Consider the following 24,082-nt stretch of genomic DNA (forward strand, 5'->3'; position numbering starts at 1 on the left):
GTACTGGACTGTTGTATCCACAGGACTTCCCAGGACACCTCAACAGATGATGACATCAGTTCACTATGCAGAAAATAATTTGATTGTAAGGCAGTAGTTGACACATGCAGACTAATCGGCAACAGTGTGATATAGATACATGCAATCAGAAAAGCACAGTACACGTGTGTCTGCAGACTGTAGCACAGTTTTCTTCCAACGGCTCCTGTGCTTTGATCTTGCGTGGGAGGAACCTGAGAGCCTCATTAGTGATGGGCTGGCAAATGCATGTAACACAGAACGAGTGTTGGCAAGTTGGTCACTCGAACCCTGACTGCGGAAAATCCTTCAGCGTACGTCTCGTGGTGGTGCAAGTTCAGTGCCCAGCTGAGCAGGGACCAGCAAATCACTTTGGTCTTCACAGCCCTTCTGGAGCAATTTTTCTCTGGTCTTGCAACTTCAAGCTGAGCCTGCCGCCTTGACTTTCAGTAACTTTCAACAACTGTTTCAATGGCAGCCTACAATTTTTCATATCGTGGCTGTATCTATCTGGGCTTGAATAGCTTAAACCATGACGGTTTGAGGGGATTTTCTCTTTTTTTTTTGGAAGAAAAGATTATTTTTTTCTCCTTTACGTGCACCAAAGCTGTTGCTATGTATGCTATTGACCGTGCTATGGCTCTGAAACTAAAACCGCAATTACAATGTTTATTTTTAGGACCCTGGCTTGTGTCACCAATTTAGAGAAGATGTGGTTAAGCTAACCGTCACTCACTTCTACTGCTTGCAATTTTGTGTTTCACATTTGTATAAAGCCCGTTACCAGAACAACTGATTGTTTCTGTTCCAGGACCATAGATAATTGATAATGCGAGAGGAAGTCAATGCAACTTCAACATTTCAGTTTGTCAGGTCTTTCTTGCTCAATTTATGGACTGAATATAAGAAGACTCTTAGTTAAAAAAATCAAAATAGGTAAAAGGGGCTTTTAAAGATATCACCACAAGGTCTAGCCCCCTGTCTTGGCACTAAGAAACAAATGGCCATAGAAAGGGTGGCCATGGGAAATAAACAGGATTGTCACTGCTTGGCCTGACAGTTAAGCTTGGCTTAGCTGCTGTGCACGTTTCCATGGCTCTGAGCATAGATAATTTTAACTACAAACCAACAGTAATACCAGGTCTTACATAATTTTTTTAAAATACTGCTGCTGCCTCAGAAGCTGGGCTGTGGAATTTTCCTGCTCTCTATGGCTTGGCCGTTTTGAAAATTTTTGCTATGGTGGCTCGATTCAGTGCCCTGTAATTTAGTCTTAAGAAAAGTAAACGCAGAACTCAGCCACTCTGATCTGGCAGCACTTTACGCTCATTTTGCCTAGGAGTAAAAGACTAACATGTAAGACTGAAAAATCCAGTTTGCTGTGAAAGGATGCAGTTAAAGAAACATTACGACTTATAAGTCAAAACATTTTGGACCGTGCACAGGTTTTAATGTGCACCATTGGAAAAGCCTTTATCACAACAGCTTTGCCATTAGCTTGACAAGTAAGTGGCATCTGATGTCGCTTACCAGTGACTGTAATTTCTTCAATATATCACAGTGTCTCAGATCATCCATCAGTAAAAAGAGCTGGAAAAGGTGAACCTCCCAAGCCAAAGAGGGAAGGGTGAAAGAGTGTCCAAATAGCTCTGAACTGTACTCTGATTCTGGTGCCTACAGAAAGAGGCTGTCAAGACCTGGCCTTACATCTGCAGGGTAAAGTCCCCAGGAAGACAAGAAGATCAGCCCCTGCAAATGAAAGGTGGGTCTAAGCTATCAGCCACCTTGCTGGATGTGGGTGTGTGTGTGGCTCTGCACCACAGGAGGAGCAGACAGGAGGATCTGGGGCCGACGGACCCTCACTTTCCCTTGCGCTCCCCCTCCCCATGCAGTCCTTTCCCCTCTCCCCTGCATGGCAAAATCAGCAAGCTCAGGCATGGCAAAGGCACAGGCTTGGCTCTGTGCTCATCCTTGTGGATGCTGTGAAGCCAGGGATAGCTCATCTGTGGACACCCAACGGTAGTTCTCTGATCCGTCATCCAACACTTCATGAATGGCAGCAGCCACTGACAGCAGTTCGGTAACAGTAAATAATGTCCCAAAGGACAGTTGTTTGCACACTAAGTGAATGTGAAATGGTAAAAGGGTGGGTTTGTGTCATTTGAGAAGGGGTAAAACAAGCTACAAAGTATAGATGGGTGTGCTAGTGCATAGTGACAAGTGACTGAAAGCGTACTGCTCAGTGACATAGACAGTTTCTGCTGAGACCCTGAGGACTAAGAATGCAAATGAAGAGGGTTGAGGTGAACCAGCAAAGAATGTGTAGTACCCAGGACCCAGAAAATCACTTTAGCAAACAGAAGACAACAATTAGCAAGGACTTCGCTGGAAGGTAATAAGTCAGGAAGGAAACAGTTCTCATCAGGATTAGATAACAGGCAAGAAAAATGTAATAGAAACCAAATGAGGGATAAAAACCTGGAAAAGAATTAAGTTTCTGGGACAGACACTAAAAACAATCCAGATAAATTCATCTGCTCTGTTTGGAAAAAGAGATCAAGGATTAGGTAATTTATAAAGCTGGTGAATCATTTGTAGTGAATAATTTATTTTGTGAATGTGGCTTCATTTTCTGCTCAGAAAAAGTGTGCAAGCAGGTTATGAATTAATTGACATGCATTTGCCAGCTGTTTATGAATAATGTTTGGTGCAGTTTGTTTACATATATTCTTTGGAAGTAGCAATCTTTCATCTGCTCTGGCTTTGTTTAACAAAGCAGGTAACTTATTTTTAATTTTCTCCCTTCTTGCCTGATGAGCATAATTTTTAGTCCCGTGTGAGCGCTTGAATGAATGACCAAGCCTGGCCACTAGTACAGCCACTTTGGGTACTCAAGGTTCTCCATGCTTTAGACATTGTCCAGGCTGCTCCTGGGGTTGCTGCTGACAGGCTTACTCTCCATACAGATGGTGAATCTCATCGTCAGAAGGCATTTCATGGCATTGCTTAATCAGAGGTTCAGAAGTGTACTCTGGTGTTAAATCCATTTCCCAGTGAGATGCTCTGAGACCTGCTGAGGGATCTCTGTTGGGTTGAGCTGGTTTGCACTGGGTCTGCACCCTTGTTTGCTTGAGCAGTACCTGGCACATCACAGGATCTGCTGGGACTTTTAGATGTCAACATGTGCAGCCAAAGAAAAAAATAACACATATTTCTGATCACACAGCTGTGTTCTTACACAGTCTTAGGAGAAAATTAGTGGGATCTTCTAAATGCTTGGATCCAGGACCTCAGGGAGGCTGGTTTTTTTGATAGGACTGCTTTACAAGAGGGCAGAACTCCCTAAAGAAAGACCAGAGAATACATTCACAAATTTATCCTGTTTATTGCCCAGGAAAAAGTTTTTCACCACTGTGTGTCATATGGATCCCTTTGGTGAGAGGCATTTGTATCATGGGGGGTTTGCTTGGAAAGAATGGCCTGTCTGCGAGGGTCCAGCCATGTGATGAGGCCTCCCTTTGGCTTTATCAGGGAAGCAGTAAAAGTGATTAGGTACAACATTAAGGCACATTCTGCCTGGAAAAAAAATCTGCGGTTCTCTTTTAATCAGAATGATCACAGGGGCTGCTGCTAACTGAAGCAGGTCTGAAGACCTAAGCATGCTCATTGCTTTTAAGTTGACTGTGCCTCTTTCAGATGTCTCAGAATTTAACTCTAAAATCTTGCCTGAAATATTTAACTGTATGCTACTATTTCTGCTTCACTGCAGTACCCATCCAATTAAATCTGAATTAAAAAGAAAGAAAGAAAGAAAAAAAGCTCTATATACATTATATTAAATTACTTTCTTGACATATTTGGGAATTAACAAAAAGCAAGATGTCTATTTAACAACTTGCAACATATATGATTTTAACAGCCAAACTTACAATAGCTGTTCTTTCATCTATAAATTAAATGTATAACAAAGCCATAATTAAAGACCTTACTAGAAAAACTTTTCAATGGTGTGTTCTTTGCAATGGACTTTGAAGCACCTTCAATTGGAGCAATGGGAATTCTTCTGGACAATACTACAAGCTGCAGATACAGCTTAGTTAATTACAAGCAGAGCTTTCAGTATTTATTCCTCCTGCCAAAATACTTACGAATTGCAACAGAGAACTGTTTTTCCCTTGTGCTTGCTTACTAATGCTGCTAGAATGCAAATATAAAACAGTACCTGTCTGTCTGTCTTGATCCTAGACATGATTATTAGGCTTTCATGCTAATTTCCCTGACTATTGAGTTAAGACTGGATTAAGGAGTTAGAATTTCTATATGCAGTTAGGGTTCCCTAAATATTTCAAAATAATGCTTGGTGACTGAAGGCACAAGGCAGCTATCGTTTAAATACCATGGGGTTCTCCACTGCTGCCTCTGCTCACCTCTGTGGAGCAACTGATGGCAACAGTAATGGAAATGGCTCTCAGTCTACCTGAGCACAGAACAGAGCCCAGAAATACTATCTGCTGTATAAGACTAGCAAGCATTCCTGGCACATTGCACACATGAATCCCTGGTCTAGGGGTTCAAACGAGTGTGAAGCTGGTGCAGTGCATCAGTGTATGGGTATCTCCCAGATTCCTTCTCCTAATATTCAAATAATCCTTTGCTCAGTTTTGCCCTGTTGTTTGGGAGCTTGCAGTTAAACCCAGAGGGTTGTTTAAAGATTCAGGGGCCACTCTGGAAAATAACAGTCATGGTGCTGGAGTGGTTCTCCTGAAGCAGAGTGACCCCTTCCAGTCTCTTCACACAAAACCTTTCAACACCTGACCACCCTCTGCGTGAAGCCCACTCCTCCTGGAAGGCTGCTCTGCAACCTCAGGCCTCAGAGGGCTGGAAATCTTCTGTGGTTTCCAATCTAAATCTACCTGTGGCCAATATATTCCCATTTCTTCTTATATCAATATTATTCTTTGCTAAAATTATATTATTTTCCTCCGCAGTATTTACCTCTTCAGGTATTTTCAGAGAGCAGCCACATCCCTTTTCTGACATTTGCTTTGCTCCCTTCTGACACATTGCTCCCTGAGGGACCCCAAGGCCATTCTTCTTTCTCTCCTCCCTTGCACGTGCAGATGTGTATTTGTGGCCACAGTGGAGCTGCAGCTTGCAGACTTTCCTATTTTGAAGAGACCAAACAAGACACACTCTGAATAATCTCTGAATGGCTGAGCCTTTTCAGGGAATGGCTGCACTGCAGGACGTCATGAACTCAGGCTCATATTTTTGTCTGCACTCAGCCCTGGGGTAGGCGCTGTACCCCGTGTGCTGCTACTCACCGCTCCATCCAACCTTCAGTAAGGTTGCAGCATTAAAATATGAGATTTCCTTCAGGAGCACTTCCACAAGTCCTTGCTCCAATGCCTTTCACCCTACCTCCCTCTCAGCCTTCTTCTCCCCTGAAGCTGAATTATTATTGTCTCCCTATTATTTACTTGTTTGTTTGCTCCCCTTACAAATTACCAGCTTCAACCAGCCCTAGCTAACCAAAAACTCTCAGTATGCAGTTGTCTGGCTAGGGGATCACATGAGATATCTGGGTGGTGATCTGCAGGGGGAATAAACTGAGCATCAGTTTTGGCTATGGTAACAAATTCATTACCAGAGCTTAGCTTTGAGCTTGATCAGCTGCACACTCACAGGAGGCATTTGCAAGGACAACACACAGTACAACATGTTGAATAGCTGCACTGAAAAGCAAAAGATAGAGGTTTGGGATATTGCATTTCTAAGTCTAAAACCCTGTCTGCATTGGTACAGTCTCCCTTGGCCATGTGTGGTAGTACCAAAATGGTATTCACTTTAAGCTTCCATGCAAAGGTTTGCTTCCTCTTGCAGAAGGCTGCACCTTTTCCCATCCACAGGTTCAAGAAATGTGAGATTCCACCAAATTGCCCTTGTTCTTCTGCCTTAGAAATGCTGGGGAGGAGAAGAGAGCAGCACCAGCCCCATCATATCTGCTTCCAACAGTCCCTCAGCGTCCAGCTTTTCTGTCCCTGTGGCTCCCACCGTGACTCCCTCTCCATGGGACACCTGAGCCTGCCTGACACATGCCCAAAGCATACCACCATTGTACGCCACAACAGTGCCAAGAGGTGGGCAGACAGGGCAGGGTGTGGACTGCCTTGGTCCTCAGTCAGATCAGGCCCCACACATTCTGGAGGAATTCATGTTATTATCCCACATCTAACCGAGTACTTACCAGACTGGTTGCAGTCTCTCCAATTATGTCTGATTCCTCTGTGACTTGACAGTTTTACACTCCTCCCCATTTTATCTATTTTAACTAAATTCCCCATAAAACACACTATTGGGTGCCTTCCTGAAGTCCAGGTATGTGAGATCTATTGCATTTCTTTAGTCTGGAAAATCAGTCGTTGTCATGGGAGAAAGATATGAGCCTGAAGTAATGTAACTTTGGTAAATTCTTATTGACTTTTAAGTTTCATTTTCCATTTAATCCTATCTTTAACTCACCAATAACACATAAATTTCGGTTCAGACACTGACATCAGATTAACAGACCTGTGGTTACCTGGACTGTTTTTTTTACTTTTCTCAAACACAGGAACTACATTTGCTGTTCCTCAATCCCATGGCCCCAGCCAAGCACAAAAAAAAAAGTCACTAAAGGTCTGTGCTGCGGACCTGCAATTTCACATGCAAATCCTTTCAGAGGTGAAGATGAAGAGTGTCCGGTTTGCCCGGTTTGAGGGCAGTGAGCTCTTTGAGCTCCGCTTCGACCTCAGGGGTGATCATTTCCAATTCACCTTCCTTCCACTCCCATTAGTCATCCTGCTTTTGCCACCACATTTTGCATCTTCACTGAAATATGAAGGAAAATATTCGCTGAGTTTTGAGGCAGACTGCTAACTGTAGTTATGATCTCCAGGTTGCCCTCACTGAAGAGTGCCCTCACTTCTTCTTTCTTTGTTCTCTTTTTATTTATATAACTGAAGAATGTTAAGTAACTGTTCTTATTTCCTTTGCAAGATCTAAACAAGCTTGATTTTTGATACTTTTCGTTCTATGCATATACTTCTGACCTCTGAGATGTACCTCTCCTTGCTGATGGGTCTCATTTTTTATTCCATATAGGCTCTCTAATTATTCCTAATTTTCTTTATTTGAGATGGTTATTTGCACTAGAAGGAGTATTGCCCTTTACTGCATCATCCCCCTGTCCCTTTTGCTTGCATCTATGACTTAAGCAAATTTCAGACTTTGCATTTTGGAGTACAAGCTTTTTAGTCCAGATGGCTTTAATCACTAGTTCCCTAACTTTGTCAAACTTTTGCTTTTCTAAACTGAATTAATTCCTAATCATTTCCCTGAAGGTAATTTTCTACAATCAGATCTTCCAAAACATCATCAGTATTGACAAAATCAAGTCAACAATGACTTATAAAGAAATCTGTCAACAATCATACTCAAGAATATATGGATCCTGCTGTGCTTAGTCTACCTCTGAGAAGCTGAACTTTACCATAAGAACAATTTCTGTAATTACTTACTTCTAAGAACTCTGCAGAGATCTCAATCCATATCAAAAGTGGGTTTTACATCCCTCCCTGCTTCTTTTTGCTCGGCTAGTCAATCAAGACTGTAACTCCCTTCCCGCCTAGCCTTTATCCATCTTTTCTGTTTACATTCAAAACTCTCCATGAGTGACTCTGCTGCCTTGTACAGAGTGCAGTCTTGATTTTGTTTGGTCCCCGGACACCATCATAGTTATTAGTCATGTTTATATAGTGATCCTGTATCATCAGGTTGTTATGACACATTTTATTAATGTGTTGGAATCTCTTTGATGCTCAGAAGGGCTGTGAAGCCAAATTATACATCCCCAGCAATGTTTGCAGCAGTGGGGTAAGGCACGCGGGGCTTATATCCCGACGCCGTCTATGTTCTTTATGGAACATGAGACAGTTGTTATTCTAACCATCGCATACCTCATCCTTTTCATTTAAACCAGTATCAGCACAATGGCTACTGCTAGTCCAAAGTGTTAACAGCTGTGTTAAGTGGCAGCCAACCAGTTTCCTGTAACTTGTGGTGAGGTAGCCAGATGCAGAGAATATCTATATAAAGGCTTTTTTTTTTTTTTTTTGCTTTGTGGAGAGGAAATAAAAAAAAGCCCCTGTTACATTTGAGTTCCATTTCTAGACCAAGAATAGTGTGAGGGCTAAGAGCAAATGCCACCATGTTGACATGACAGAATGGGGTCAAGAGGCGCTATGATTGGGGAAATGGGATGAGGTTTACCCTAGGTCAGCCTCTACTGTAATTTTGTGTCTCTCTCTCAGCTGAGCCCAGAAGACCTACTTCAGCTTCTCTTCCTTTACTGAGCACAGGAAAACACTACTCACTTTTTTGCCAAATAGGAGTTTACTATCATACATGTGTGCCTCCCGGCTTAAACAACATGAGATCTCTCCGCACTCTACATCTGAATCCTACCCTCCCTCCCTGTGGGAAGCCACACCAAGGGTGGATGCTGAAGGCACCCTTCAGAAAGCCATTGCCTCTAAGGCAGGGGAAACTTGCACAGTGTGACAGAGTGTTTCCTCTGTCTTGTTTGAGACTTGTTTCACTCTTGCTGCTATACAGAACAGGCAGTGTTTTCTCTGCCTCAGTGTTTACCTGCACAGTACAGTGAATCAAGGTGAGGCGTTTGGTCTGTAGGTGGTGCCACTGTGACCTCAGGGGGCTGTAACATGAGGGTCCCAAGCTCACATCTGTGGGGGGCACCTCCTCTGCTTGGACCATATCATCAAACAGCCTGGGCTGGAACAGCCGTTTTGGGCCTCACTAGAGGGGATGGCCACGGGAAAGCCCAACTCAGAAAAGCCAGGAGTCTGATCTGCAAGGCAAGAGGCACTGCGTGGTGGCAGGCAGGCCCTGGCATGTGTTGAGGTGACAGCCGTGTTTGGTCTTTTCTGCTAGCACAGTCCAGCCTCACATGGAGAGACGTGGCTAGGGATGGACCCTGGCACCTTTCAAGGTCAGGCTGTTGGGTTAAAGCTGAGCAAGACATTCAGTATGTGCTTGGCTGAAGAGGCAGGGGACTGGCTGACATGCTAAGGCACAGAAAATTAAGAGTCTCCTGTGCCTGGTGCTATAGAGATTGCTTAGGGCTGAGACTTCCTGCACTGAACTTCCCTCCCCAGTGCCCATGCAGTTCAAGAAAGGATTTGCTTTATCTGTGTGTATGTTGTGTGCGTATACACACATGCATGTGTGAAGGACCATCTGAAATCTACCATGCCTGGAAAAGGAAGGTAGTGAATGATGAACAATATCCTTAAAAGGCTTTATCCAGTACTAAGCAGATATATCCAAATTCGTTTGAGACAGCACACAATTACATCGATGTTAGGAAGTGAAGGAGGATAGAAATACAGGCAGAAGGCAAAGGAAAGTTGCTGTGGACTCATGCTTTTACCTCTGCAAACAGCACTATGGGATCTTTAACGACTAGACGTGGTCAGGACCTCTATTTTATGTCTTGTCTGAGCAATTTGCAACAGAGCCTCTATTAAAACCATTCTGGGGGTATTGGTTTTCTCTTGACTCAGAGGGAAGACTGCTGATTGAATCACTAACAAGAATTCAGCAGCACCTGGGTTTTCATTGGCAATGAACCACCCATGTACTGACGAAGTGGGAGGCTGTTAAAGAACAATTTCCCACCAACTGGGGGAGAAAAAAAAAGCATTTTCTGTGCCACACAACTGTCCAAATTCTGTGGCACAGGAGTGATTTCTTAAAGAAAAAATCCCTTCTGTAGTCGGGGTGAGGGGGAAGTAAGGCAAACTCAGACACTGTTCCCCAAGGGGAAGAGTGTCATTTTACTGAGTGAGCTGCTTGGACATTCTTTGTGTGTATGTGTGTGTGTTTAAATTCAGTCAGACAACATCCCTGAAAATTTCCCTTGAGCAGCTGAAAGCATAAGGCACTCAGTATGGTGCTGCAAACGTATCATGCAGATATTTGAACTTTGCTGTGTTGGGAAACAGCAGCAGATAATAATTGTATGAACAGCCTTGTACTAGGACACTGCCATGGGGCTCTTGTGGCACCAAAAATCCTTCAAGGATCTCAGAGCCTTGTAATTACATGGCTTTACACACCGCTTGTTGCCTTTGTCTTCAGGGCTTGTCACAGTACCTGTGAAATACTCTTCTTAGAAGTGGCAAGTTGGAAGTGCAGCTAATGGTAGCAAAGTCACCTTCCTCAAACCACAGGCAGGGAAATTCCTGATGACTCTGACTGCTTTGTCCTAATTCCCAGTTCATATTTTGTCCCTTTCTGCGTAAGATCCAAAAGCTTGATATGCCTGGGGTAGACATAACCAGGTTCTCCCAAAACTGGATGTGGTTAAGCACAGCCTTATTTATGCAGACCTTAGAATGTGTCTATGCATGCATCTTTAATCCTGTTGTGGCACAGTGACAAACACAAGGGCAAATTCTCATCCAGCCAGGAAAGGAAAGCACAAAAATCAGACCGTGTCTGTTGCCACCATGGCTGAATAACAAGACAACAGCTATAGAGTCAAATGTAGATCTCTCTATCAAAAGGTTTCAGTTCCCACTCATAAGTGATTATGGAAAAAGGACTCACTTGCCCACTTCCAATAAATGAGAAACATGTTTCTTAGAGGCGGTATGCATCCTATGCTTGTAGTGCCGTGAAGCTGTTGGCTAGTCTACTATTTTTGACATGCAGCTGTTACACAGAAACATCTGATAGTTTCTTTTCTTCAGGCTCAGTTGCTTCAGTGTCAGGAAACAGCCTTTGGTTTCAGTTCTTGTAAGATATGAGCAGGTATGGGAGGCCAGTGTGATACCTCAGTAACACCAAAAAAACATCCTGCAGTACTGAGGAGGGTAGGCTGATCGGTTCCAAATTCTCATTACAAATATTCCTTTGATATCTAAAAAAACGTGCTAAATGGCTTGTTAAAAAAAAATTAATCACAAATCAGAATGATGTGTGTTTCTTTTCCACTGCGAGACCGGGGAATGAGTTCGTTGACTTATGAGGCAACATGCTGATGCTTTGCGTAAGAGCAGCTTCTCACCAATACATGGAAAACTAGAAGCTCATTCAGCGACTAGTAACACAGAAGACTTAGTTGCACATTGGCATAGGATAACACCACTACAAATCTGCAACCCTATGAAACATAAATGCAGAAATGGGAAAGTTATATAAAGGCCTACAAGTACCTAGGATGGCTTAGGCCAATGACCAAAGCTTGTATATCAATTTAACACAAGATATGGGAGAACAATATACAATACTTTGCAGGATCTACTATCACCCTTTCTTGGGACTCCAGAGGAGGAGGGTTAGCTCTCTCTGAGATAAGCTCTACCTGGGCAGGTAATATGCTAAGAAATCCAGGTGCCAGACACAGGAGACAGCAACAGATCTCAGAGCCTGCCCAATATAAGTTTCTTCTTTATATTCTGGCAATAACTGCAAAAACTGCAGTGGTATAGGCACTTCCCTCTCCTCCCCACCGTGAGAACAGCGCGTTCAACCTTTGCTCTGCAGAGTGTGTATGGGTTTTTTTTGGAGGTTTGGGGTTTTGTGCATTTGTTTTTTTCTAAACCTCAGCTGACAAGAGCTATAGCAATCTGGTTCTGTATCAGATTTGAAGCCTTTGGCTTCCACAAGCTGTGGCTTACACTGTGGAGAAAGAAAAAGTGAACATCCTTTCATGTGAGACATTTTATGCTGAAACTAAGAAAGCTTTAGAGTGAAAAGGTGGCAAAACTGCTTGCCTCACACAGTGAGGAGCCTAAGTCAGTAAGCCAAAGTTCACTTCCAGTACCTGGGCTTGGGAGCACCGCAAGTCCTCCTGGACTGAGCTAATTCAGTATGGTCCTTACCTGCTGCCTATGGCAACAAGCCATTACAGGTGTTCTGTCTGCTATAGTGCCCTTTCTTAATGTGGAGAAGTGGGCTGAGATTTTTGGGCAGGATAGCATTAGCAAAACTGATTCTCACTTTTAGGAGCCGTTTATCACCTTTGCTCACCACTGCAACTTGTGACGTAGCTCTGGGGCAGCCAGCACAGCCTAGCTGGGGATTGTGAAACCTGCACAATGATGGCGCGGGGATGAGTCAAGCTGACACGTCCTCTGGGCATACAGGTGGCATACACGCTGCAGCTCACCGTGAGGGAGATTGGGGTTGAGCCCTTTGTATCCGAATCTGTGGGTCGGCTCCAAACAGCTTTAGTAGGAGGCTACTGTTGTTGTGTCTGAGGATGCTTCAGACCATGGCTTGTCAGCTCTGGCACAGAACTACAAATAACAAAGCAGTTTTGTGACCATTCCCTCTTGTGATTCTGTCTAACAGCTTCAAGCAACCAGCCACCACATTCAGGAAGGTGCTTGGAAAGACCCTGGTTTGTGTTCTACCACGTTTTCCCAAAGATCATTTGCTGACCCTGCTCCAGGATGGCGAACTGCCTTCGCATTCACCTGGTGTCATTTTTTCCTTGCTCTCTGGCAGCAAAAAGTGCCTGCTGTTCCTGGGGAAGCCCGTGACACGTTGTTTTGCTCTTTAAGAGTGAGGTTGGCCAGGAAAGGTCACTGGTGTATCCTGATGTCCGCGGACTCAAAGATTCAAGGGCCCTGCTTCCACTCTTACCTTCATCAGGGGGCAGCTGGGTAGGGGTGTTGTCATTCCCACCTAGAGCTTCAAACACTCAAATCTGGCTAATAAGTAACTAAAGCAGAGCTGTAATTTATGGCTGCCCATGATGATGCGAAAGAGTAGCAGCTCAGTCCCTGGACAGAGTAGACTTGTGCATGCTGATCTACTTGTTAAGCTGCTAAAACAACTTTTGTTTTGTCTAGCTCTACATCTCACCATGTCTTTAAGGAAAGGAAATCCAAACCTGGGATATAAACCAGAAAAATTGTCTGATTTAAAAATGCTTCTGTAATGCACTAACTGAGGTAATGGCTACATCCATTTGAGAGACAGCTGGTTTCTTTTTCTTTTTTTTTTATTTCTCCTGTTTTTTTCCAGCATGACAAGAAACTGGTGGCTGAAGGGAGAAAAAGGGTATAGTTTGTTCTTTTTGGTCTATCCTGCTTCTGACAGAGGCAAACACTCTCTTCCTGCAAACACAGCTAATCCTCTTTGTCTGGATATTTTATTAGCTCAAGTTTAAGTCCTTGAACCCTCATTTTATCATGTGTTTCCCCTTACTGATGATGTCACCTACCCACCTCCATCTAATGAGTCACATACAGCAGCCAAACCTAAGTGCCGGTAGGATATAGGGCTCTGCCAAGAACTTCAGCCTTCTAACACTTACCTTATTACTTGATGAAATGGGAATATAACTTATATACTAGATTATATCCCCTGAAACATAAAGGAGGCCATTGAGAGCCTATAATTACCTCCTAATTATAGGAAATGAATGCAACAGGAGTTGTTAGTAAAGGGGGAGGGAGGATTGATGCTAGTTCTGCCGTCTAACCAATGACAAGTGTTTTGAAAATTATTTTCTTCCTAAACATTTCCACATGTCATGTATGCATAAGAATACTACTGTAAAGCATCAGGCTCCCCGATGCCCCCTTTCAAAAGTGAGAAGAAATGCACTGGGCATTGTGTAACTGGTGATGTCATCATGGAAAGCCAACAGTTTTATGTTTGAAACCATGAAAAAGAAGGTAGGGAAGGGAATGGAAAAAATGAAGCAGCAAATCAGACAGATGGAGAAACCAAAGGAGCTGGGCAAACCCCTGCAGGACAGATGACTAAGCTTTCCATTCCAAGTCAAAGAGCTCCATTTTGGGACAGCAACAGGTTTTCATTTATCCTCCCTAAATTTCTTGAACATGCTCTGGGCTCCCTACAAGAATGTGGCTACTGTCTGTGTTTGAGACTAGACAGGCAGCCTGCTTTTTCCACTTGGCTACTTTTGCACAGTATGTCAAAAACCTTATGTGGCTTTGATAGAAGAACTTGTTCTTGGCCCCACTGGCTATCTGGGAATAGGCCCTTTGGTGTGAGCATAAGCATGCAGGGAGGTCTGGACTTCCTAATTAAATTGTCATGTTTCAGACCCACCCAACAAAACTGGGCAAAATCTGCTCATAGATTTGAAGAATGGAATTTTCCAAAGAGTTTCAGCTCTGCCCCTGAAGAAACCAGTGAGACCAGCATTGGGCTGTGTTTGAGGGCAGCATTCAAGTCCCAGTGTCCACAGGGAAGTGTTTCAGGGGAGGAACTCACATGTAGGATGTGCTTGCTCCCCCTTTTTGGCTGGGGAAAGGGTTTTTCAGGTTCTCATGGTTGTAAACCTTCACCGTACCAGCAGTTGTGGAAAGTGGATATAAGAGAAAGGGAAAGGTGAGGGCAGTGAAATTTTCAGTACATAAATGTTGAAGAAAATATTGACATCTAAAATGAAGGAGGCGGGAACCTACAAGTTAATGTGTCCCTTCCTGAACCCTCTGAACTCCTTCCTCCCTCTTCCCTGCAGGCTTTTCCTTGCCAGCCATCCCACTCCTGTCCCAGAAGTGACTGAAACGTGGCCTTATATTTGGTTCCAAATTTGAAAATGAGGGGGCTGGCTGACATCTTTGTGATGACAAGCAAGCCAAATATACGAGGGTGACTACATACAAAAGCCCGATGAGCTGATAGGGAGGAGTGGGGTGGGGTAGGGTGAGGGGAAAGGCCAATGTAGGCCATCAGTAGTCTCTGGGAAAGGTCCCACTGGAAGTAGGAGTCACCTACTGAGTCAAAGGGGAGGATTTGCTCAGTTGGTTTGTACTGATTTTCCTTTTCACGTTTTTTCAAATATAATGCTGGATTTCTTACATTTATTAACTTTTTTTTTTTTTTTTCTGGAGTCAGCTGCTGGCGGCTTAGGGCTGTTGCTGTTACTGTTGAGAAATAGGAGCTCATAAGCCAATTCAAGGGGTCGTTGTAGAGGAGAGAGACTTGCAGGTGATGCAAACTCCCAGTGTTGGCCTCGCAGAGCCTTTGTGGTTACGTTTATGGCTGTTGTCGTCGGCTGAGCTGCTCTGCACTGTAAACCATATGATCTGAAAGAAGTAACCCCAAAGCTGCTTTGTAAATCAGAACCACGAAGTAAAAGCCGGGCAGGGAGCTGTGGGAGGGGATGAAGTAGAGGTGCAGCTGCATGGCAGCCCTGAGTAGCTGAAGTGATGCTCTTTTGCTATAATCTTTAGCCACACTTTCAAGAGCAGAGAGAAAGGGCAAGGGAAGGAAAAAACAAAAAATTACCCTTTCCCCCAATGACTAAGTAAACCAGGAAATTCATTCCCATAATTGATTCAGAAATTATTTCACAGGCTCATAGAAGACAAACCTGATCAAATTCATGGCAGTTAAAGTGATACTCTAGGATGACTCAGAAACTTCCCACACACAGGAACTTGGAGGAGGTACCACATCTGACATGTGTCCAAGCATTTGAACCTGGTAATGTTGGCATTACCAGGTAAACAGATCTGACCCAATACAGCTGCTCTTATATTACCAAGTGCCCACCATATCAGGAATGGAGGAGATCAATGCAACTAAGCTAATGTAATTAAAATCAACCTATCTAACAGCAGGAAAGAAGGAGTCACAGGGGATGAAGCAGGGAAAGACAAGAAAACTGCAACCTATTTCTCAGGAAAGATGGGATCCTGTGCTCCACAGGGGCTGATGCATACCAGCTCCGACTCAGAGGTCACTATGATTTTCTCCACTGTCCCTGAGAGGTTTGAGATGAAGCCCATAGCAGATGGGAGAAAATAACTACAAGGTAGCTTCAGCAGATGAGTGGTGGAAGGCATGGGTGTGTGCCATACATCATGAGGATGTCTTGCAGATGTTTCTGCAGGCCCTTCTGCAGTCATTCTTTCCCTTAGTGTCTTGACTCCCACACTTCAGTTTCTTGTAGATGTGTTCTCCTTATGACACTGGTGGCTACGTCAGATTTGCCTGCAAACTCTGTGAACCCAGAAGCCCTCATCTCACAGTCTTCCTGCTTGTGGTTGCTGATCTACTTCATGAGAAAAGAAGATATTCCTGTCCTGTAGAAGACATTTTACTCCTTGTCCTAAGGAGCACACAGCAGCTTTGGCACTGGGGAAGAGCATGAGTCCTTCCATACTTGTTAGGGATGATAGCTGCCCTTGTCCACATCCACCAGTGGTTAGGCAGTGGGGAGGAAAAGCAGTTTACCATGGAAACCAAGAACCAAGTGAATAATGGGAGAAGTGAGTGCTGCTAATCCTGTCACCTCAGACCATGGAGAGACATACTGACATAAAGATTTAAAACTAAATGGTAGCTGAGCAGCTTGGTTTCACTGGAGGGGATGCAGGAGGAAAGCTCCCTTTCTCCTGTTGTATGAGACTGATGAGTGATGGCCAAAGAGTGCTGCTCTGCTGCAGGGGAAGAGGAGAACAATTGTTAAGTGGGCTCATGGGGAGCGCACAGCCCAATTGCCCTCTTCTCCAGCGTCCCCCCCAGCTGCTGCCTCCTACACCCTGTGGCAGGACAGGATCTGGCTGCAAGCATCCCTCATCTCTTTCTCATTGTGGCAGGGAAGAGCCTTATCTCCCCACCACTGCCAAGGCCGTTGTGGTCCACATTGTGGGCAGCAGCAGCATCCACTGCTATGCGGCGGAGCAGCCAGCTTTGAGCAGCGGCACGGCTTTCATGTCAGGCAGCGAAGCCAGGGAGCAAGCGATAGGCTGCAATAACACGGATGGCTCACTCTCACCTCATCGAGAAAATGGCAAGCATGCAAGAGCTGCCTTTGGGTGCCAGGAACGGGGGAGCTCGTGTTGGGTGCTGCATCTGGTAGCACTAAAAGTGTTTCAGAGTGGAGAGCTGTCTCCTAGCACCAGGTGAATGCTGGAAAACCTCCTCCCAAGAGGTCTTACCTATTTTCCCTTTAAAAAAATTCACCTTCTTTCAAGTACTCTGAAAAGGTGTTGAGGGGAAACTAGACAATAGGCCTTCTGGCTTCTTGAATTAGGATAATGCCCTGAAAAAAAAAATCATTAAACAGTTGCAGGCTCCCAAATGAAGTCTGAATTCTATCTGTTGGCAGCACACCGAGCACCCAGCACTGCTGCTGCTGCTGCGGGGAACAGCTGCATCCAGCCAACACCCTAGTGTCTGGGAACTGCCCATGTAAAGAGATTATTGTTTATCCTTTGACATACAGAGCCATTACCTGCCTAAGCAGCCTTGGCTTCATACTGGGCATTGTGCTTAACCTTATTTTTCTAGGAGAAATAGGGTTGTTCCCTGAGAGTTCATCATTATTAACTTCATTGAATGAAATACTGAGACAAAAGATGCATAGTGATTTCTGGTCCCTTGGTATTAGGTGGGGGCAGCTGACTGGAATTTGGTGTTTTCTTTATGAATTCATTTGATGGTGTTGGTCCTTTTCTCAGCAAGTGAACATGAGTCTCATGTCTGTAGATCAGGACTTTTTTTTTCTTTTGGGACCATAAATTCCTACTGGTGTGTTTGCAGGTATTTATTGTTTCTTTTGGGAAACATCACTGCTGATAGAAAATGTCTGATGAAAGTTATGTATAAGGGGAAGGTACAATTTTATGAAAAGCTGTTTATGTGTATAGTTCTCCTCAATTGGCCCCGGCCACCCATGTTTGAAGGAACTTTGCTTCAAGCTTTTCCATTTTGAATTTCTTTTGGGTTCTACTCTTTTTGTTTCATTTCCAGCCAAGTTACAACTTGAGCAAGTTTAAAAGGCCTTTTTTTCTTTTGTGATTTTGATTACAATAATTTTTATTTTTCCATCATCTCAGCCTAAATTTAGCGATTCTGATGCCAAAGATAATCATTGTATTCCCTTTGATATTGAATCATCTGTTGCTGCAGCACCAAATAATTGAAATTTTCTTTAGCTGTCCACCTTCTGTGAAGGAACACTTTTCTCCTCTGAACTCACTGCTAAATCTAGAATAGTTGCTATGCTTTGTTTTAGCATTATACATCGGGCTTGGCTTGATTTTCCTAGGGCTATATCATTATAAGAATTAGATTCACCTTGCAGGAGAACTATTAAAGACTCAGATTTACTGAGGCTCCTAATAAAGTGGCATGCTAATTCTGTGGAGGGAATGGGAGCCACTGGGAGTTCTCAGAGAGCTTCTCCTGAGACACTGAACAGGCCATTCCTGGACTGCAGGTACCAGCTGTCCACACCTGATCCTTTACATGTGCCCCTGAATAGCTAGTGACATCCTATTCTGCTTCGGATGCAGCATAAGTGGGCTTAGACATGTGGCCATTTCAGAAAGTTTGTGCCTGGCTAGGAGTGCAGCAGGGCACAGGTATCTGCTCAGACTGAGCAAGGTGGGATGCCTTCCTTGTACAGTTCCTCCATAAGGCATTAAGGAAAACCATAAACCTTGATTTCAAGATCTCTGGGGCAAGGAACATCTCTTTGATCTGGGTTTGTACAACCCCTTGGACAGAAAGGATCCTGCCCATTAACTGAAACTGTAAACTGCTGCAGCAATACAAATAACACATCATTAATAATCATAATTATGATAGGCAGAATGGTGAGTTTGGATTCCTCGTGTGGATCTCTTGTCCCATGGAAGTCGGTGGCACATTTCCCAATGGCTTCAGCAGGGCTGGGATGCGGCCTTTCCTTTCTGGCTGTACACTGCTTTGCAAATGGAAAAATATTTGAAGCTCTGTTTTGGTGCCTCAGACTCTGCTTCCTTTCCACTTTAAGAACACTTCACTCCAGCCAGAAGTTTCCTTTGTCTCATAGCCTCAGAAAAAAAAAAAAAAAAAGGAAAAAAGAAAAGCTTTCTCCAAATAAGAACATGAGTAACACAAGTGTTAGGAGAAAGGATACAGTTATGATCCAAATGAAAAGAAAAAAACCTTTCCCACTGTCTAGATGTCCCAGTCAAGGCCAAAAGAAAGCAGTCAGCTTTGCCAGCAAAATCCTAAGCAAAAGAAATAAATGACATCCCTCTGGTGCCCCTGGACGTATGAAGTATCCGGCTTTGCTGCTGTTCTGCTCCCCTTCTGCTTCCAGTGCAACAGCTGCCAAATTTGTCCTGCCTTGTAGGCATAACACATCTAGCTCTGGGAAAAACCAGGTGCCGGGATGAATTCTGGAAGTCCTGCAAAGGGAGGAGAGCAGTGTGAAAGAAAACACAGCTATGCTAAGAAGCTTCCTTCTAGGGTAAAAATAGATGGGGACACACAGAGGAACTGAAAATCCCTCACTTCTGTTTGCTTTTTCTGTTTCATTTCATTTTATTTGCTCTCACCTTGTTGCTCCCCTCTCCTATCCCAAATGAATAGTTGTGTTTCCCATCATAGCTCAGCTGTCTTTCAAGGCAAGATATTTTGGACTTAAAAAGAAAAAAAAAAAAAAATTAGGAGTTATTTCCCAGTGCATAAACCAGCATACTCCCTTAAGGAAAAACTAAATGTTTAATTTTGCAGTGGAAGCCTTGCAAAATCAGGTTTTCATTTCCGCTGACTGCTTTGAGTGGAAAACTGCATAAACATGAATACATATGGTGCACGCATGCACGCATACATATACATACACGCTGGTTCCTCAGCTGCTGAATACTTACAGCTTGAAATTGCAGCTTAAGAAGTGAAGTTTTGCCAGCGCGGATTTTAAATCATGAGATAACACAGGAAGATATATTCTCCCTTGGCATTCTTCCTTTCAGTTCAACCAGTTGCATGCTCTCTGTTTTTTATCTAGTAGCCCTGAATTCTATTTTGCTTTTAAAAGTATAGCTCTAGATGTCAGGAGGATGAACCACTGGCCTCCATAACAGAGGCAATAAAGAGAAGAAAGTGCCACTTATTGCGTTGGAAGAGCAGGAGTAGAGGGATAAGGCGTAGATGGGCTAGACTGCCCTCCTGAATGCACAGCAAACTTCGCACCCATATTTCCTAGAAGTCAAACAGCACCTATTTTCTTAAAATTAAAGCCAAAAAAGTTCAAACTGAAGGGAATCAGGAAGTTCTTTTTACCAGGAATTGGAGGCTGGGGAGCTGGCTGGGCGCAGCCTCCCTGCAACACCCACCCAGCCCAGCTGCAGCCTATCTAGCACAAACATCACAGCAGTGGCTGTTTGCCCAGAAACAGCATTGGCCGTCAGAGCCCTCCAACGGAAGGAAGCTGGAGTGAGCCCTGGTCCCCTACCGCAGCCCCCCAGAAATCAGCTCAGGGGGTGGGAGAGGTGATTGGCAGCTCCCAATGGGGAGAAGAGCAGTGCCCATAAACATAGTTGTTATTTTCTTAGGTGAAGAGGCTTTCCTCTGCTTCCTGTGATCAAAAAGGGTTGTTAACAGTTCCTGCTAAAAGCCAGCGCTCACAGCCTGTAACTTTACACATGGGCTGCATTAGAAACAGGAAAGATGATTTTTTCCTCCACATTAAGCAATGCCAAAAGCTTTACGTTAACCTTCAGCGTTGGGATCTTACATTTTCCTCAGTAGGTTTTGCGGGGCACTCAGGTTTGGTAGGGAATTGAAAGGACAAGTGAATCTTAAAGGGACTGAAAGTTACATCTCCTACCCCTATATTGGAGAAATAAGCTTAATGGAGCTGTGGCCATCCCTACAGATCTCATTTCTTACTTGCTTTTTTTCCCACCTAATATTTTCGTCACAACCCACTTGTAAAAAGATCTAGATGAGGTCTCACAGGTATGGAAATACCTGCAAGAAGTCATGCCAGCTGTTAGGTAGCACTGTAAAACACAGGCATAAGGTCTTCAAAATGCTGAGAAAATCAAAACTCAGGGATGAATCCATGAGACTTCAAACAAGAATTGAACAAACTATTTCAGAAACACTGCAGATGCTCTCAAATTCACAGTCAAGCCTTCCACTTCTCTCTGACTAACAGGTCTATGCTAGATTCGTCATTTTACCTAGTCTTTGTCAACACTGGCTGTGTCCCAAGGTGTGTGTTTGTGTGACAAGATCACATACAGAGTGAGGAACAAATTATTTTTTATTGAAAGCGAACACAAAACCTGCCAGATTTAAGGTGGTTTTGCCCAGGGTGTTCAAATGTAAGCTGGGACTGTTTCAGCTCAGGCGCCTTTGAAGAGTGTGGTATGGCATTGTGCTTCAGTGAAAACATGAAATCTTCATTTCCACAGCAGGTACTGTTAGTGTCTCACCAGAGGGTGTCTCAGCAGCAGGCAGACCTCTGGAAGGGGGGCCAACGTCTGGCTGATATCAAAAGGGCAATGGGTTTCACTGGAAATCCTTTCTGGTTCGTGGATGCTTTGAGTTGAGGTGACATTCGTTCACTCCCTACGAACTCCCAAGCTCCCCGAGAGGCCATTTTGTAGAGGACCTTCACAGTTTTCTTGGTCAGGCTTGTGAGCTGCAAACAGCCAAAGAGAACCTCAATCTGCTATTTGTAAACAGGGATAGAGAGGTTTTAAAGAAGCTTTTGTACCTCTGCAGGCAGTTGTCAGCCATGGAAGTACTTTTTTGTTCCCAGGGTTCATCTGGACATGCATTCCCAGGAGATGCATCCGACCCCTCAGAGATGTGGCCTGCTGCCAGGGGGCATGCACTTGGCTTCTGCCATCTAGGCAGCAGCAGCCGGTCTGCGCCATGTTGGTAACAGCTCTCCAGTGGAGACAGCCAGTCTGGGAGCATTTTTCTTTAGAATGGCATAGTTTGGCCATGATTCCTCATATAGACACAGCCTTCCTCACTGAGGCCCCATTCTCACAAATATTTATGCCCATGAGTAATTTCAAGAGCATTAATAATGAGTTGAGTGGGATGATTCCTGGGTTCACAGCAGACATTGAGGAAAGAAATCCTTTTGCAAGAGGGGTTTACTTACATGCTTGAGTGTCTTTTGCAGTAAGGATGGACTTAAGTATGTGCTTAAGTGCTTTTTGGAAGGGAAGGATGAGAATTTTCCTGCTGTCTGTGTTCCTTTTTTATTTGCTCTCTATTGACAGATATTTTGTGAAGGTTGCCCAGATTCTTTGTGTAAAATTAATTATTAAATTCTTTTATTTCTGATTATGTTTGTAGTTCTTCCTCCCTCTAAATATAATAAAAGCCATTACAGCCATTATTCTCTTTTGCATTTGTTGCATATAAAAATACATTCCAGCACTGAGACCTCAAAGATCAGCTTTTTCCTAAAGCACATTTTGTCTGACTTATAAAAGCTTTATGAGTTATAAAACCCCTGAAACAATAGGTTTCTGATGGAAATGATGACTAGAGCAAAACTAACAGGTGTTGATACAATACTCCTTAAAGCAGGGGACATGGAAATCTAACTCAGCTAAAATATGAACATTTTTATTTCTTCATATTACATGTTTAATACCTTGGTTCTTCAGGCTGAACAGCAGCAGGAGATCATAGGAATCACGGGTGAGTTTTTGCCTCAGCTTGTGAACTCTTAGCAGGCAATGTGTTTGCACTTAGGAGCAAGTAGCTTCCTAGAGAGCTAGCACCGCATCCTCGGCTGGCGTAAACTGGCATAGCCCTAAAGAAGTTGAGGGAGCTGATTTAATAATAGTTAAACACAATAAGACACATCTCTGTTTTGAATTGTGTAATTCAGTACAGCCTAAAGTTTATTGATGTGGCAGTCTTTATGAGTATTGTCAGGCTACAGGAAAAAAAGGCAAATCCCGTCGATTAACCTGTTTAGGCTGGGTTTGCTATCCGGTCTTTGATCCCCAGGACCCATATGTTAGTGAAGCCTGCGTTTACTGCATAGACACATGGTCTACCAGTGATAGCGGCCTTAGGCCTAGGCAATACCTCTGTATGCTGATAGATGTCAGTTTACTAAACCCCGTGCCTGCAAGCCCTGCACACGCCATGGATTTGAAACCCATCCTGAGCAAACCCCGCAAAGCTGAGACATGTAAGTGAGGTGCCTGAAGTTGGCCGGCATGAGTACCCCTACTGGGCTCCTCCTCTAGGCTGCATCTTCCCTGGCAGGGGGCACTGTATGTCATTATCTCTTCTTTCACGTGCTTCTCTCCTTGTCTTCACCCTCCTTGGTCGTAAATTGCAGGAAACTGCCCCAGCTGAGTTATTTTAAGACATGCGTTTGTGATATATACATATATATATCTCTATATATATCTATATATATCTTTTTATGTATATAAACCCATCCTTTACTTGACCTGAGCAGAAATAGTAGTTCAGATTCTGCTGCCATCGTGCTACAACTGCCCAGGGAAGCGATGCTGTGCAGCTTGCCTTCCATGAGGCCTTCTCACCAGCCCTTATTTCCAAGCCCACTAACGAGGGCCATGTACATTTGTCTTCCATTAGAGGCGCTGATAAGCACTTCCCCAAAAGGCCAGCCTTGTTAATTGCTGTACGCTCTTCACAGGGAAGAATATAAATATAATAATGAGCTACAAATAAATATCACGAGCTGGGAACTGATCATGTCTTTGATTTCTTTTCTAGCTGAACGCATCCAGCTGTGATGTCTGCTTTTTCCCTCCAAGTCCAGAGTGTGACTCAGCAGTGCCCCGAGAGATTACTGCTGAACCCAAATCCTCCCTTTGCTGCTTTAACTGTTTGTTCCCAAATGTTTGCTATGGAAATTATTTTACAGAATTGGTAATTGATGACTCAGAGCTATGTAGGGAATCCCCTTGAACCCCCCATGGATTGACTCATCTCGCTGCTCATTGGGTCCACCTGCTCAGGGCATAACTGTGGTATAAATCCACACTGCCTTACATGGCTGAGGATCCCAGCTGGGGTGGCACATGCTGCCTGCTGGCCGTATGGAAGTGGGTTGTTTGTTGACCTTGGTTTTGTGTCTCATGACATGGCCTGGTTCTAAGCAATTTTGAATTAACGTTAATCTAAGAAGTACCTAAACTGCTTCAGCTCTCAGTAAGGTGGCACAGACAGATGATGACCCTAATTAGTGGGTTTTACATGTGCGCATGTA

Source organism: Leptosomus discolor, chromosome 1 (assembly GCF_034619465.1).
Source record: "Leptosomus discolor isolate bLepDis1 chromosome 1, bLepDis1.hap2, whole genome shotgun sequence".
NCBI lineage: Eukaryota > Metazoa > Chordata > Aves > Leptosomiformes > Leptosomidae > Leptosomus > Leptosomus discolor.